The sequence below is a fragment of the Carcharodon carcharias genome, chromosome 19 (assembly GCF_017639515.1).
Source record: "Carcharodon carcharias isolate sCarCar2 chromosome 19, sCarCar2.pri, whole genome shotgun sequence".
Taxonomy (NCBI): Eukaryota; Metazoa; Chordata; class Chondrichthyes; order Lamniformes; family Lamnidae; genus Carcharodon; species Carcharodon carcharias.
The window spans coordinates 115,532,521-115,549,084 of NC_054485.1; the positions used below are offsets into that span (position 1 = coordinate 115,532,521).

At 61.8% G+C, this 16,564-nt stretch overlaps 1 protein-coding gene across 2 annotated transcripts in view; it reads left to right on the forward strand.

Moving 5' to 3' along the window:
* Window positions 1–16,564, forward strand: part of LOC121291862 — a 140,686-nt gene that overhangs the window by 59,950 nt on the left and 64,172 nt on the right. The gene's annotated exons all lie outside the window — the stretch shown is intronic.

Here is a 16,564-nt window from a genome sequence, read left to right on the forward strand (position 1 = left end):
AGTGTAGGGGACTTTATAAACTGAATATTGAGCACAGAAACAGGGAGGTTCTGATGAGCCTTTATAAAGCCCTGGTTAGGACTTGGGGGTGGGGGTTGTGGGGGGGAGGCGGTGGTGGGATGTGAGAAGGAACATTTTTAACACAGTGAGTGGTAATGAGCTGGAACTCACTGCCCACGAGGTTTACAGGGATCGAGCGGGGGGGGGGTGGGGGTAATGGGACTGACTGGACTGCTCTACAGGGAGACAGCAGGGACTAGATGGGCCGAATAGCCTATTGTGCCTCAATTTCCTCTCATGACCCTATCCTCTCTCTCTCTTTCTCTCTCTCTCTCTATCTCCCCCCCACCCTATCCCTACTCGCCCCTCCCTGGTGGCGGGGTGGGGGGGGGCGGGTGGGAAGAGTCTGGTTTAACCCTTGATGCTCTGACAGACTGTGGATCCTTCTCCCTGTCAGCAGGTTTCCCTCCTTCCCAACGTTCCCAGCCTACATTTCTCGCCTCACTCGGATGCTGAGCATTTAACTGCGTCTGGTGGCTGCAGATGAGAGCTACCCTGCCTTTTGCAGTTGAGTTTACGCTTGAGGAGTAATTGGGTCAAGTGCTGGAGCTGTCGCTTGACCAACTGGAGTTCCTCTTCCCCTCCCCGCCGCCCCCCCCCCACGGAATTGGGATTCAGACGGCACTGGGATGAAATATCAGCCGAGCTGGTGTGACACAGGGATCCAGACGCCAATGTCTGCGGACTTGGCTAGTCCAGTATCCTGTTACAGCACATGGGTCACACACTCACACACACGCACACCACCCCTTCCCGGTGGAATGAAGGCTGTGGACAAGTCTGGGATGGTAGGGAGAGAGGGAAGGACAGAGGGGAGGCAGAGAGCGGAGGAGAGGGGGTGGTGGTGGGGGTGGGAGGTGGGAGAGAGGGAAAGTCCGGTGTAACTTTTGCAGGAGGGGAAGGAGTGAGGTGGAGTGGGACGTAACGTTTGGAGGGGAGGGTGAGGGAGGGAAGCAGTAATAGGGAGGGAGGCGAGGGAGAGTGCAGCATAACGTTTGGAGGGAGGGAATAAGTGGGAGGAAGAGGAGGAGTGAGATGTAACCAGAGGGAGGGAGAGGGGGAAGCGGGACAGAGATGTCACTGGACGGAGGGAGGGAGAGGTGTCACTGGAGGGAGGGAGGGAGAGGTGTCACTGGAGGGAGGGAGGGAGAGGTGTCACTGGAGGGAGGGAGGGAGAGGTGTCACTGGAGGGAGGGAGGGAGAGGTGTCACTGGAGGGAGGGAGGGAGAGAGAGGTGTCACTGGAGGGAGGGAGGGAGAGGTGTCACTGGAGGGAGGGAGGGAGAGGTGTCACTGGAGGGAGGGAGGGAGAGGTGTCACTGGAGGGAGGGAGGGAGAGGTGTCACTGGAGGGAGGGAGGGAGAGGTGTCACTGGAGCGAGGGAGGGAGGGATGTCTCTGGAGCGAGGGAGGGAGGGAGAGATGTCACTGGAGCGAGGGAGGGAGGGAGAGATGTCACTGGAGCGAGGGAGGGAGAGATGTCACTGGAGGGAGGGAGGGAGGGATGTCACTGGACGGAGGGAGGGAGAGGTGTCACTGGAGGGAGGGAGGGAGAGGTGTCACTGGAGGGAGGGAGGGAGAGGTGTCACTGGAGGGAGGGAGGGAGAGAGAGGTGTCACTGGAGGGAGGGAGGGAGAGGTGTCACTGGAGGGAGGGAGGGAGAGGTGTCACTGGAGGGAGGGAGGGAGAGGTGTCACTGGAGGGAGGGAGGGAGAGGTGTCACTGGAGCGAGGGAGGGAGGGATGTCTCTGGAGCGAGGGAGGGAGGGATGTCTCTGGAGCGAGGGAGGGAGGGAGAGATGTCACTGGAGCGAGGGAGGGAGGGAGAGATGTCACTGGAGCGAGGGAGGGAGAGATGTCACTGGAGCGAGGGAGGGAGAGATGTCTCTGGAGCGAGGGAGGGAGGGAGGGATGTCACTGGAGCGAGGGAGGGAGAGATGTCACTGGAGCGAGGGAGGGAGGGAGAGATGTCACTGGAGCGAGGGAGGGAGGGAGAGATGTCACTGGAGCGAGGGAGGGAGGGAGGGATGTCTCTGGAGCGAGGGAGGGAGGGAGAGATGTCACTGGAGCTATTCTCCCTCTGTCAGACTATTATTAGGAAGCAGGTCTTGGTAGAGCTGAGGTTGTGTTAATTGTCTTGTTGAACGTTGAGGGATTGAGGATGAAGCAGCATGTGCGCAGCATCTTAATGGGTTAAACCCAAAGCTACAAATACCATATCCGTAAATATAACAGGCCTGATTCATTCCCTCTCCCTGAGCTGGTGGCTTGTCCTGTGGCAGCTGCAAAACCCCCATCCCTCGCTCTGATTCTCCGATATCTGGGAGAAATCCTGCCCGTTTTCCAATAGCACCTGACCCAATCCCAAAGGGAAAGGGAGAGGGTTAGACAGCTCTCTCTCTGCCTACCCAGCCCCTGTCACCTTGCACCCCCCCCTCCCCAGGTAAAACCCACCGGATTCCTGTGTCTCACAGGGGGAGGGGGCCATGTGGATTGTGTGGGCTGGTGGTAGCTACATTCTCTTATCTGCCCAATTCCCCCTTGTTCGCACTTAACATGAGAAATAGGAGCAAGCTTAGGCCATTCAGCCCCTCAATCCCTGCTCTGCCGTTCAGTAATAAACTGACTGATCATCATCCTCAACTCCCCCAGCTCATACTAGCCCTATATCTCTTCACTCCCCAACACACACTCTCTCAGATATACCCAGCGATGGGGCGTCCACAACCCTCTGGGGTGGAGAATTCCAAAGATTCACAAACCCTTTGAGTGAAGAAATTTCTCCTCATCTCAGTCCCAAATGATCGGCCCCTTATCCTGAGACTGAGCCCCACCACCCCGCCCCCCCCCGCCCCTCCGTGTTTTAGATCCTCCGACCAGGGGAAACAAACTATTTTATCTATTTTTATTCATTCACAGGATGTGGGTGTCACTGGCTGGGCCCAGCTTTTATTACCCATCCCTAATTACCCCTTGAGAAGGTGGTGGGTGAGCTGCCTTCTTGAGCCGCTGCAGTCCATGTGGTGTAGGTACACCCACAGTGCTGTTAGGGATGGAGTTCCAGGATTTTGTCCGTGTGGTGTAGGTACACCCACAGCGCTGTTAGGGAGGGAGTTCCAGGATTTTGTCCCGTGTGGTGTAGGTACACCCACAGCGCTGTTAGTGAGGGAGTTCCAGGATTTTGTCCATGTGGTGTAGGTACACCCACAGTGCTGTTAGTGAGCGAGTTCCAGGATTTTGTCCGTGTGGTGTAGGTACACCCACAGCGCTGTTAGGGTGGGAGTTCCAGGATTTTGTCCATGTGGTGTAGGTACACCCACAGTGCTGTTAGTGAGGGAGTTCCAGGATTTTGTCCATGTGGTGTAGGTACACCCACAGTGCTGTTAGGGAGGGAATTCCAGGATTTTGTCCATGTGGTGTAGGTACACCCACAGTGCTGTTAGGGAGGGAGTTCCAGGATTTTGACCCAGCGACAGTGAAGGAACGCTGATATATTTCCAAGTCAGGACGGTGAGTGACTTGGAGGGGAACTTCCAGGTGGTGGTGTTCCCATCTATCTGCTGCCCTTGTCCTTCTAGATGGTAGTGGTCGTGGGTTTGGAAGGTGCTGTCGAAGGAGCCTTGGTGAGTTGCTGCAGTGCATCTTGTAGGTGGTACACACACTGCTGCTACTGTGTGTCGGTGGTGGAGGGAGTGAATGTTTGTGGATGGGGTGCCAATCAAGCGGGGCTGCTTTGTCCTGGATGGTGTTGAGCTTCTTGAGTGTTGTGGGAGTTGCACTCATCCAGGCAAGTGGGGAGTATTCCATCACACTCCTGACTTGTGCCTTGTAGATGGTGGACAGGCTTTGGGGAGTCAGGAGGTGAGTTACTCACTGCAGGATTCCCAGCCTCTGACCTGCTCTTGTAGCCACAGTATTTATATGGCTGGTCCCAGTTCAGTTTCTGGTCAATGGTAACCCCCAGGATGTTGACAGTGGGGGATTCAGTGATGGTAATGTCATTGAACATCAAGGGGCGATGGTTGGATTCTCTCTTGGTGGAGATGGTCATTGCCTGACACTTGTGTGGGTGTGAATGTTACTTGCCGGTTTTCAGCCGAAGCCTGGATATTGTCCAGGTCTTGCTGCATTTGGACTGCTTCAGTATCTGAGGAGTTGTGAATGGTGCTGAACATTGTACAATCATCAGCGAACATCCCCACTTCTGACCTGATGTTGGAAGGAAGGTCATTGATCTCAGTCCCTGCTCTGAACTCTGTGACTCCAGCCCCCGACTCTGTCTCTGCTGCCGCTCTGAGGTTTACCCAGAGCGTTGGTGAACTTGCTGTTCATGTCTCTCTGCTCTGAAGATCAGGCAAGGTCTCCCTGGCCTCTTGCTCCATATCAACCCCTCAACCAACACCCCAAATTCCATTCATCACGTTGCTGTTTGTGGGATCTTGCTGTGCATGGTTCTTGCATCATGGCAGCGGTCGTGCTCTCCCCCACCCACCCCACTCTTTCTCCCCCCCCCTTCCCGCTCCACCCCTGCCTTGCCCCTCACCCCAACCCGACCCAACCCAGAGGGAAACAAAAGGTTTCTCTCCAGTGGCCCATTCAAACCTTTCAAAGGGTTGCAGGTCCGGGAGTTTGCCCCTGGGCCGAGGTAAGTTGCTTTGCGCTGAAGCCGAATGCGGGAGCTCAGCTGCTGGATTCGGTTGGAGGTTTGGGATGAAGTGCAGAGAACCTCGCTGGGGTTCAGCGTCCAGTCTCGATCAGGATCAGAGGTGAGAGGTGAGAGCTTTGGCCTCTTTCTGAGGGGCCTGGAGGGGGAGAAGGGGGTTAGTGAGATTTCCCAGCCGCTTTGTCTGTCTGGGTCCTGGGATAAATCAGCACTGGGGAAGGATTTATAGAGAGCCCTTCCCGACCACTCGACACACTCAGGGTCCTTTTCAGCCACTGAAGTACTTGTGAAGTTTAGTGACTGTTGTAATGTGGGAAACACTGCAGCCAATTTGCGGACAGCAAGATCCCACAAGCAGCAAGATAATCTGCTTTTTGTGCTGCTGATTGAGGGATCAATCTTGGCCCCAGGACACTGGGGAGATCTCCCCTCCCCTCCCCTCCTCCCCTCCATTCCTCTTTGGAATAGTGCCTTGGGGTCTTACAGATCCACCTCCAGAGTGCGGAGGGGGCCTTGGTTTAACGTCTCATCTGGAAGACGGTACCTCTGACAGTGCAACACTCCCTTGCAGCGCAGAACCTCCGACAATTCACAATGAACCAATCGAGCGCAGAGCTGGAATGGTTTATACTGGCACGTCCCTTGTCCCAACAACACTGCAGCCTTTGTCAGAGAGGCTCATGCCTGGAGCTGCTGCTCCTGCTGCATGTGGGTCACTCAGACATCCAGAACTCAGCACCCAGGTCTGTGTGTGTGTGTGCGTCTGTGTGTGTGTGTGTGCGTCTGTGTGTGTGTGTGTGCGTCTGTGTGTGTGTGCGCGTCTGTGTGTGTGTGCGTCTGTGTGTGTGTGCGTCTGTGTGTGTGTGCGTCTGTGTGTGTGTGCGTCTGTGTGTGTGCGCGTCTGTGTGTGTGCGCGTCTGTGTGTGTGCGCGTCTGTGTGTGTGCGCGTCTGTGTGTGTGCGCGTCTGTGTGTGTGCGCGTCTGTGTGTGTGCGCGTCTGTGTGTGTGCGCGTCTGTGTGTGTGTGCGCGTCTGTGTGTGTGTGCGCGTCTGTGTGTGTGTGCGCGTCTGTGTGTGTGTGCGCGTCTGTGTGTGTGTGCGCGTCTGTGTGTGTGTGCGCGTCTGTGTGTGTGTGCGCGTCTGTGTGTGTGTGCGCGTCTGTGTGTGTGTGCGCGTCTGTGTGTGTGTGCGCGTCTGTGTGTGTGCGCGTCTGTGTGTGTGTGCGCGTCTGTGTGTGTGCGCGTCTGTGTGTGTGTGCGCGTCTGTGTGTGTGTGCGCGTCTGTGTGTGTGTGCGCGTCTGTGTGTGTGTGCGCGTCTGTGTGTGTGTGCGCGTCTGTGTGTGTGTGCGCGTCTGTGTGTGTGTGCGCGTCTGTGTGTGTGTGCGCGTCTGTGTGTGTGTGCGCGTCTGTGTGTGTGTGCGTCTGTGTGTGTGTGCGTCTGTGTGTGTGTGCGTCTGTGTGTGTGTGCGTCTGTGTGTGTGTGCGTCTGTGTGTGTGCGCGTCTGTGTGTGCGCGTCTGTGTGTGCGCGTCTGTGTGTGCGCGTCTGTGTGTGCGCGTCTGTGTGTGCGCGTCTGTGTGTGCGCGCGTCTGTGTGTGCGCGCGTCTGTGTGTGCGCGCGTCTGTGTGTGCGCGCGTCTGTGTGTGTGCGCGTCTGTGTGTGTGCGCGTCTGTGTGTGTGCGCGTCTGTGTGTGTGCGCGTCTGTGTGTGTGCGCGTCTGTGTGTGTGCGCGTCTGTGTGTGTGTGTGCGTCTGTGTGTGTGTGTGCGTCTGTGTGTGCGTGTGTGCGTCTGTGTGTGCGCGTGTGCGTCTTTGTGTGCGCGTGTGCGTCTTTGTGTGCGCGTGTGCGTCTTTGTGTGCGCGTGTGCGTCTTTGTGTGCGCGTGCGCGTCTTTGTGTGCGCGTGCGCGTCTGTGTGCGCGTGCGCGTCTGTGTGCGCGTGCGCGTCTGTGTGCGCGTGCGCGTCTGTGCGTGCGCGTGTGTGCGTGCGCGTGCACGTGTGTGCGTGCGTCTGTGTGTGTGCGTGCATCTGTGTGTGTGCGTCTGTGTGTGTGTGTGTGTGCGTCTGTGTGTGTGTGTGTGTGCGTCTGTGTGTGTGTGTGTGTGTGCGTGCGTCTGTGTGTGTGTGCGTGCGTCTGTGTGTGTGTGCGTGCGTCTGTGTGTGTGTGCGTGCGTCTTTGTGTGTGTGTGTGCGTCTTTGTGTGTGTGTGTGCGTCTTTGTGTGTGTGTGTGCGTCTGTGTGCGTGTGCGCGTCTGTTTGCGCGTGCGCGTCTGTGTGCGCGTGCGCGTCTGTGCGTGCGCGTGTGTGCGTGCGTCTGTGTGTGTGCGTGCGTCTGTGTGTGTGCGTGCGTCTGTGTGTGTGCGTCTGTGTGTGTGTGTGTGCGTCTGTGTGTGTGTATGTGTGCGTCTGTGTGTGTGTATGTGTGCGTCTGTGTGTGTGTGCGTGCGTCTGTGTGTGTGTGCGTGCGTCTGTGTGTGTGTGCATGCGTCTGTGTGTGTGTGCATCTGTGTGTGTGTGTGTGTGCGTCTGTGTGTGTGTGTGTGCGTCTGTGTGTGTGTGTGCGTCTGTGTGTGTGTGTGCGTCTGTGTGCGTGTGCGCGTCTGTTTGCGCGTGCGCGTCTGTGCGTGCGCGTCTGTGCGTGCGTCTGTGTGTGTGCGTGCGTCTGTGTGTGTGCGTGCGTCTGTGTGTGTGCGTGCATCTGTGTGTGTGCGTCTGTGTGTGTGTGTGTGCGTCTGTGTGTGTGTGTGTGCGTCTGTGTGTGTGTATGTGTGCGTCTGTGTGTGTGTGCGTGCGTCTGTGTGTGTGTGCGTGCGTCTGTGTGTGTGTGCATGCGTCTGTGTGTGTGTGCATCTGTGTGTGTGTGTGTGTGCATCTGTGTGTGTGTGTGTGTGCGTCTGTGTGTGTGTGCGTCTGTGTGTGTGTGCGTCTGTGTGTGTGTGTGCGTCTGTGTGTGCGTCTGTGTGTGCGTCTGTGTGTGCGTCTGTGTGTGCGTGTGTGTGCATCTGTGTGTGTGTGCGTCTGTGTGTGTGTGTGCGTCTGTGTGTGTGTGTGCGTCTGTGTGTGTGTGTGCGTCTGTGTGTGTGTGTGCGTGTGCATCTGTGTGTGTGTGTGCGTCTGTGTGTGTGTGTGTGCGTCTGTGTGTGTGCGTGCGCGTCTGTGTGTGTGCGTGCGCGTCTGTGTGTGTGCGTGCGCGTCTGTGTGTGTGCGTGCGCGTCTGTGTGTGTGCGTGCGCGTCTGTCTGTCTGTGTGTGTCTGTGTGTGTGTGTGTCTGACAGTGTAGCAGCTGAAGTTGGGATGTTGTTCAGTGCCCAGGGCTGTCTGTGTGTGTGTGTCTGACAGTGTAGCAGCTGAAATGGGGATGTGGTTAGCTTTGCTGAGTAACAATGAATAAATAGAATTCCTTCAGTAAGTGAAACTCGTGGCTTGACCAGAAATGTGTGATGCTGTGGCTGAATTCTGGAATACAGCCAGACACCCATGTTTTCAGTCAATCACAGGAACCTGCTGATGGAATGGTTACAGCTCAGGAGGAGGCCATTCAATCCATGGTGTCTGTACTAGCCTCTCCGAAGTGACAATGCTCCTAGCCCCATTCTCCCATCATCTCCCCGTAACCCTGCACATTCTTCCGTTTCATGTAAAACTCAAGTCCCTCTCAAACACCTCGATTGACCCTGTCTCCACCACACTCTCAGACAGTGCATTTCAGATCCTAACCATTCGATTGACCCTGTCTCCACCACACTCTCAGACAGTGCATTCCAGACCCTAACCACTCGATTGACCCTGTCTCCACCACACTCTCAGACGGTGCATTCCAGACCCTAACCACTCGCTGTGTGAAAGTTCCTCCTCACGTCTCCATTGCTTCTTTAGCCAATCACATTAAATCTTTGTCCTCTGGTTCTCGATCCTACCACCAATGGGAACAGTTTGTCTCTATCTACCCTGCCCAGACCCCTCATGATTTTGAAAACCTCTATCAAATCTCCTCCCAACCTTCTCTTCTCCAAGGAAAACAGTCCCAACTTCTCCAATCTCTCCTCATAACTGAAGTTCCTCATCCCTGGAACCATTCCCGTGAATCTTTTCCACACTCTCTCCAACGTCCTCACCTCCTTCCTAAAGTGCAGCTCCCAGAACTGGACACAATACTCCAGCTGAGGCTCAACCAGTTTAGCGTAACTTCATTCCTTTTGTACTCTCTCCTCCCATTCATGGAGCCTCAGATTCTGTATGTCTAACTGTCCCAATGGTACAGGGTGAGACACTGGTCTAGAGAATCCAGGCCAGGCCTGGGCTGAGTGTCCAGTGTTCAGCTTTGCTCTCACATGCAGACTCTGGAAGTCCCTGTCTGACTTACACTCAATATCACTGCAGAATCCTGGCCATTGGGTCACACAGCCTTCACCCCAATGTCCATCAGAGTCCGATATATGAGGGGGTTGGGTGGGTGGGTGCGGAGTGGGGGGGTCAGTATTACTGGGGGGGAGGGGGTTGGGTGGGTGCGGAGTGGGGGGGGCAGTATTACTGGGGGGGAGGGGGTTGGGTGGGTGCGGAGTGGGGGGGGTGGGCAGTATTACTGGGGGGGAGGGGGTTGGGTGGGTGGGTGCGGAGTGGGGGGGTCAGTATTACTGGGGGGGAGGGGGTTGGGTGGGTGCGGAGTGGGGGGGGTCAGTATTACTGGGGGGAGGGGGTTGGGTGGGTGCGGAGTGGGGGGGTCAGTATTACTGGGGGGGAGGGGGTTGGGTGGGTGCGGAGTGGGGGGGTCAGTATTACTGGGGGGGAGGGGGTTGGGTGGGTGCGGAGTGGGGGGGTCAGTATTACTGGGGGGGAGGGGGTTGGGTGGGTGCGGAGTGGGGGGTGGGCAGTATTACTGGGGGGGAGGGGGTTGGGTGGGTGGGTGCGGAGTGGGGGGGTCAGTATTACTGGGGGGGAGGGGGTTGGGTGGGTGCGGAGTGGGGGGGTCAGTATTACTGGGGGGGAGGGGGTTGGGTGGGTGCGGAGTGGGGGGGGTGGGCAGTATTACTGGGGGGAGGGGGTTGGGTGGGTGGGTGCGGAGTGGGGGGTGGGCAGTATTACTGGGGGGGAGGGTGTTGGGTGGGTGGGTGCGGAGTGGGGGGGTCAGTATTACTGGGGGGGAGGGGGTTGGGTGGGTGCGGAGTGGGGGCGTCAGTATTACTGGGGGGGAGGGGGTTGGGTGGGTGCGGAGTGGGGGGGTCAGTATTACTGGGGGGGAGGGGGTTGGGTGGGTGCGGAGTGGGGGGTGGGCAGTATTACTGGGGGGGAGGGGGTTGGGTGGGTGGGTGCGGAGTGGGGTGGGCAGTATTACTGGGGGGGAGGGGGTTGGGTGGGTGCGGAGTGGGGGTGTCAGTATTACTGGGGGGGAGGGGGTTGGGTGGGTGCGGAGTGGGGGGGGTCAGTATTACTGGGGGGGAGGGGGTTGGGTGGGTGCGGAGTGGGGGGGTCAGTATTACTGGGGGGGAGGGGGTTGGGTGGGTGCGGAGTGGGGGGTTCATTATTACTGGGGGGGAGGGGGTTGGGTGGGTGCGGAGTGGGGGGGTCAGTATTACTGGGGGGGAGGGGGTTGGGTGGGTGCGGAGTGTGGGGGTCAGTATTTCTGGGGGGGGAGGGGGTTGGGTGGGTGGGGAGTGGGGGGGTGGGCAGTATTACTGGGGGGGAGGGGGTTGGGTGGGTGGGTGGGGAGTGGGGGGTGGGCAGTATTACTGGGGGGAGGGGGTTGGGTGGGTGCGGAGTGGGGGGTGGGCAGTATTACTGGGGGGGAGGGGGTTGGGTGGGTGGGTGCGGAGTGGGGTGGGCAGTATTACTGGGGGGGAGGGGGTTGGGTGGGTGCGGAGTGGGGGTGTCAGTATTACTGGGGGGAGGGGGTTGGGTGGGTGCGGAGTGGGGGGGTCAGTATTACTGGGGGGGAGGGGGTTGGGTGGGTGCGGAGTGGGGGGGTCAGTATTACTGGGGGGGAGGGGGTTGGGTGGGTGCGGAGTGGGGGGTGGGCAGTATTACTGGGGGGGAGGGGGTTGGGTGGGTGGGTGCGGAGTGGGGGGTGGGCAGTATTACTGGGGGGGAGGGGGTTGGGTGGGTGGGTGCGGAGTGGGGGGTCAGTATTACTGGGGGGAGGGGGTTGGGTGGGTGCGGAGTGGGGGGGGTCAGTATTACTGGGGGGAGGGGGTTGGGTGGGTGCGGAGTGGGGGGGTCAGTATTACTGGGGGGGAGGGGGTTGGGTGGGTGGGTGCGGAGTGGGGGGGTCAGTATTACTGGGGGGGAGGGGGTTGGGTGGGTGCGGAGTGGGGGGGTGGGCAGTATTACTGGGGGGGAGGGGGTTGGGTGGGTGCGGAGTGGGGGGGTCAGTATTACTGGGGGGAGGGGGTTGGGTGGGTGGGGAGTGGGGGGGGTCAGTATTACTGGGGGGAGGGGGTTGGGTGGGTGCGGAGTGGGGGGGTCAGTATTACTGGGGGGGAGGGGGTTGGGTGGGTGCGGAGTGGGGGGGTCAGTATTACTGGGGGGGAGGGGGTTGGGTTGGGTGGGTGCGGAGTGGGGGGGTCAGTATTACTGGGGGGGAGGGGGTTGGGTTGGGTGGGTGCGGAGTGGGGGGGGTCAGTATTACTGGGGGGGAGGGGGTTGGGTGGGTGCGGAGTGGGGGGGTCAGTATTACTGGGGGGGAGGGGGTTGGGTGGGTGCGGAGTGGGGGGGTCAGTATTACTGGGGGGGAGGGGGGTTGGGTGGGTGCGGAGTGGGGGGGTCAGTATTACTGGGGGGGAGGGGGTTGGGTGGGTGCGGAGTGGGGGGGTCAGTATTACTGGGGGGGAGGGGGTTGGGTGGGTGCGGAGTGGGGGGGTCAGTATTACTGGGGGGGAGGGGGTTGGGTGGGTGGGTGCGGAGTGGGGGGGTCAGTATTACTGGGGGGGGGAGGGGGTTGGGTGGGTGCGGAGTGGGGGGGTCAGTATTACTGGGGGGGAGGGGGTTGGGTGGGTGCGGAGTGGGGGGGTCAGTATTACTGGGGGGGAGGGGGTTGGGTGGGTGCGGAGTGGGGGGTGGGCAGTATTACTGGGGGGAGGGGGTTGGGTGGGTGGGGAGTGGGGGGTGGGCAGTATTACTGGGGGGGAGGGGGTTGGGTGGGTGCGGAGTGGGGGGGTCAGTATTTCTGGGGGGGGAGGGGGTTGGGTGGGTGGGGAGTGGGGGGGTCAGTATTACTGGGGGGGAGGGGGTTGGGTGGGTGCGGAGTGGGGGGGGCAGTATTACTGGGAGGAGGGGTTTGGGTGGGTGCGGAGTGGGGGGTGGGCAGTATTACTGGGGGGGAGGGGGTTGGGTGGGTGCGGAGTGGGGGGGTCAGTATTTCTGGGGGGGGAGGGGGTTGGGTGGGTGGGGAGTGGGGGGGTCAGTATTACTGGGGGGGAGGGGGTTGGGTGGGTGCGGAGTGGGGGGGTCAGTATTACTGGGGGGGAGGGGGTTGGGTGGGTGCGGAGTGGGGGGGTCAGTATTACTGGGGGGAGGGGGTTGGGTGGGTGCGGAGTGGGGGGGTCAGTATTACTGGGGGGGAGGGGGTTGGGTGGGTGGGTGCGGAGTGGGGAGTGGGCAGTATTACTGGGGGGAGGGGGTTGGGTGGGTGCGGAGTGGGGGGGTGGTCAGTATTACTGGGGGGGAGGGGGTTGGGTGGGTGGGTGCGGAGTGGGGGGTGGTCAGTATTACTGGGGGGAGGGGGTTGGGTGGGTGCGGAGTGGGGGGGTGGTCAGTATTACTGGGGGGGAGGGGGTTGGGTGGGTGGGTGCGGAGTGGGGGGTGGGCAGTATTACTGGGGGGGAGGGGGTTGGGTGGGTGCGGAGTGGGGGGGTCAGTATTACTGGGGGGGAGGGGGGTTGGGTGGGTGCGGAGTGGGGGGTGGGCAGTATTACTGGGGGGGAGGGGGTTGGGTGGGTGGGTGCGGAGTGGGGGGGTCAGTATTACTGGGGGGGAGGGGGTTGGGTGGGTGGGTGCGGAGTGGGGGGGTCAGTATTACTGGGGGGGAGGGGGTTGGGTGGGTGGGTGCGGAGTGGGGGGTGGGCAGTATTACTGGGGGGGAGGGGGTTGGGTGGGTGCGGAGTGGGGGGGGCAGTATTACTGGGAGGAGGGGTTTGGGTGGGTGCGGAGTGGGGGGTGGGCAGTATTACTGGGGGGGAGGGGGTTGGGTGGGTGCGGAGTGGGGGGTGGGCAGTATTACTGGGGGGAGGGGGTTGGGTGGGTGCGGAGTGGGGGGTGGGCAGTATTACTGGGGGGGAGGGGGTTGGGTGGGTGGGTGCGGAGTGGGGGGGGGTCAGTATTACTGGGGGGGAGGGGGTTGGGTGGGTGCGGAGTGGGGGGGTCAGTATTACTGGGGGGGAGGGGGTTGGGTGGGTGCGGAGTGGGGGGGTCAGTATTACTGGGGGGGAGGGGGTTGGGTGGGTGCGGAGTGGGGGGGTCAGTATTACTGGGGGGGAGGGGGTTGGGTGGGTGGGTGCGGAGTGGGGGGTGGTCAGTATTACTGGGGGGGAGGGGGTTGGGTGGGTGGGTGCGGAGTGGGGGGGTCAGTATTACTGGGGGGGAGGGGGTTGGGTGGGTGGGGAGTGGGGGGGTCAGTATTACTGGGGGGGAGGGGGTTGGGTGGGTGCGGAGTGGGGGGGTCAGTATTACTGGGGGGGAGGGGGTTGGGTGGGTGCGGAGTGGGGGGTGGTCAGTATTACTGGGGGGAGGGGGTTGGGTGGGTGCGGAGTGGGGGGGTCAGTATTACTGGGGGGGAGGGGGTTGGGTGGGTGCGGAGTGGGGGGGTCAGTATTACTGGGGGGGAGGGGGTTGGGTGGGTGCGGAGTGGGGGGGTCAGTATTACTGGGGGGAGGGGGTTGGGTGGGTGGGGAGTGGGGGGGGTCAGTATTACTGGGGGGGGAGGGGGTTGGGTGGGTGCGGAGTGGGGGGGTCAGTATTACTGGGGGGGAGGGGGTTGGGTGGGTGGGGAGTGGGGGGGTCAGTATTACTGGGGGGAGGGGGTTGGGTGGGTGCGGAGTGGGGGGGTCAGTATTACTGGGGGGAGGGGGTTGGGTGGGTGCGGAGTGGGGGGGTCAGTATTACTGGGGGGGAGGGGGTTGGGTGGGTGGGGAGTGGGGGGGTCAGTATTACTGGGGGGAGGGGGTTGGGTGGGTGGAGAGGAGCGGTGGGGGGGGTCAGTATTACTGGGGGGGAGGGGGTTGGGTGGGGAGGAGCGGTGGGGGGGTCAGTATTACTGGGGGGGAGGGGGTTGGGTGGGTGCGGAGTGGGGGGGTCAGTATTACTGGGGGGAGGGGGTTGGGTGGGTGGGGAGTGGGGGGGTCAGTATTACTGGGGGGGGAGGGGGTTGGGTGGGTGCGGAGTGGGGGGGTCAGTATTACTGGGGGGGAGGGGGTTGGGTGGGTGGGGAGTGGGGGGGTCAGTATTACTGGGGGGAGGGGGTTGGGTGGGTGCGGAGTGGGGGGGTCAGTATTACTGGGGGGAGGGGGTTGGGTGGGTGCGGAGTGGGGGGGTCAGTATTACTGGGGGGGAGGGGGTTGGGTGGGTGGGGAGTGGGGGGGTCAGTATTACTGGGGGGAGGGGGGTTGGGTGGGTGGAGAGGAGCGGTGGGGGGGGTCAGTATTACTGGGGGGGAGGGGGTTGGGTGGGGAGGAGCGGTGGGGGGGTCAGTATTACTGGGGGGGAGGGGGTTGGGTGGGTGCGGAGTGGGGGGGGTCAGTATTACTGGGGGGGAGGGGGTTGGGTGGGTGGGTGCGGAGTGGGGGGTGGTCAGTATTACTGGGGGGAGGGGGTTGGGTGGGTGGGTGCGGAGTGGGGTGGTCAGTATTACTGGGGGGGAGGGGGTTGGGTGGGTGCGGAGTGGGGGGGTCAGTATTACTGGGGGGGAGGGGGTTGGGTGGGTGCGGAGTGGGGGGGTCAGTATTACTGGGGGGGAGGGGGTTGGGTGGGTGCGGAGTGGGGGGGTCAGTATTACTGGGGGGGAGGGGGTTGGGTGGGTGCGGAGTGGGGGGGTCAGTATTACTGGGGGGAGGGGGTTGGGTGGGTGCGGAGTGGGGGGGTCAGTATTACTGGGGGGAGGGGGTTGGGTGGGTGCGGAGTGGGGGGGTCAGTATTACTGGGGGGGAGGGGGTTGGGTGGGTGCGGAGTGGGGGGGTCAGTATTACTGGGGGGAGGGGGTTGGGTGGGTGGGTGCGGAGTGGGGGGTGGGCAGTATTACTGGGGGGAGGGGGTTGGGTGGTTGGGTGCGGAGTGGGGGGGGCAGTATTACTGGGGGGGAGGGGGTTGGGTGGGTGGGTGCGGAGTGGGGGGGTCAGTATTACTGGGGGGGAGGGGGTTGGGTGGGTGCGGAGTGGGGGGGGTCAGTATTACTGGGGGGGAGGGGGTTGGGTGGGTGCGGAGTGGGGGGGTCAGTATTACTGGGGGGAGGGGGTTGGGTGGGTGGGTGGGGAGTGGGGGGGTCAGTATTACTGGGGGGAGGGGGTTGGGTGGGTGGGTGGGGAGTGGGGGGGTCAGTATTACTGGGGGGAGGGGGTTGGGTGGGTGGGTGCGGAGTGGGGGGGGTCAGTATTACTGGGGGGAGGGGGTTGGGTGGGTGCGGAGTGGGGGGGGCAGTATTACTGGGGGGGAGGGGGTTGGGTGGGTGCGGAGTGGGGGGGTCAGTATTACTGGGGGGGAGGGGGTTGGGTTGGGTGGGTGCGGAGTGGGGGGGTCAGTATTACTGGGGGGAGGGGGTTGGGTGGGTTGGTGGGGAGTGGGGGGTGGGCAGTATTACTGGGGGGGAGGGAGTTGGGTGGGTGGGTGCGGAGTGGGGGGGTCAGTATTACTGGGGGGAGGGGGTTGGGTGGGTGGGTGCGGAGTGGGGGGGTCAGTATTACTGGGGGGGAGGGGGTTGGGTGGGTGCGGAGTGGGGGGGGTCAGTATTACTGGGGGGGAGGGGGTTGGGTGGGTGCGGAGTGGGGGGGTCAGTATTACTGGGGGGAGGGGGTTGGGTGGGTGGGGAGTGGGGGGTGGGCAGTATTACTGGGGGGGAGGGGGTTGGGTGGGTGCGGAGTGGGGGGTGGGCAGTATTACTGGGGGGGAGGGGGTTGGGTGGGTGGGTGCGGAGTGGGGGGGTCAGTATTACTGGGGGGGAGGGGGGTTGGGTGGGTGCGGAGTGGGGGGGTCAGTATTACTGGGGGGGAGGGGGTTGGGTGGGTGGGTGCGGAGTGGGGGGGTCAGTATTACTGGGGGGAGGGGGTTGGGTGGGTGCGGAGTGGGGGGGGTCAGTATTACTGGGGGGAGGGGGTTGGGTGGGTGCGGAGTGGGGGGGTCAGTATTACTGGGGGGGAGGGGGTTGGGTGGGTGCGGAGTGGGGGGGGTCAGTATTACTGGGGGGGAGGGGGTTGGGTGGGTGCGGAGTGGGGGGGTCAGTATTACTGGGGGGAGGGGGTTGGGTGGGTGGGGAGTGGGGGGTGGGCAGTATTACTGGGGGGGAGGGGGTTGGGTGGGTGCGGAGTGGGGGGTGGGCAGTATTACTGGGGGGGAGGGGGTTGGGTGGGTGCGGAGTGGGGGGTGGGCAGTATTACTGGGGGGGAGGGGGTTGGGTGGGTGGGTGCGGAGTGGGGGGGTGGTCAGTATTACTGGGGGGGAGGGGGTTGGGTGGGTGGGTGCGGAGTGGGGGGGTCAGTATTACTGGGGGGAGGGGGTTGGGTGGGTGGGTGCGGAGTGGGGGGGTCAGTATTACTGGGGGGGAGGGGGTTGGGTGGGTGGGTGCGGAGTGGGGGGGTCAGTATTACTGGGGGGAGGGGGTTGGGTGGGTGGGTGCGGAGTGGGGGGGTCAGTATTACTGGGGGGGAGGGG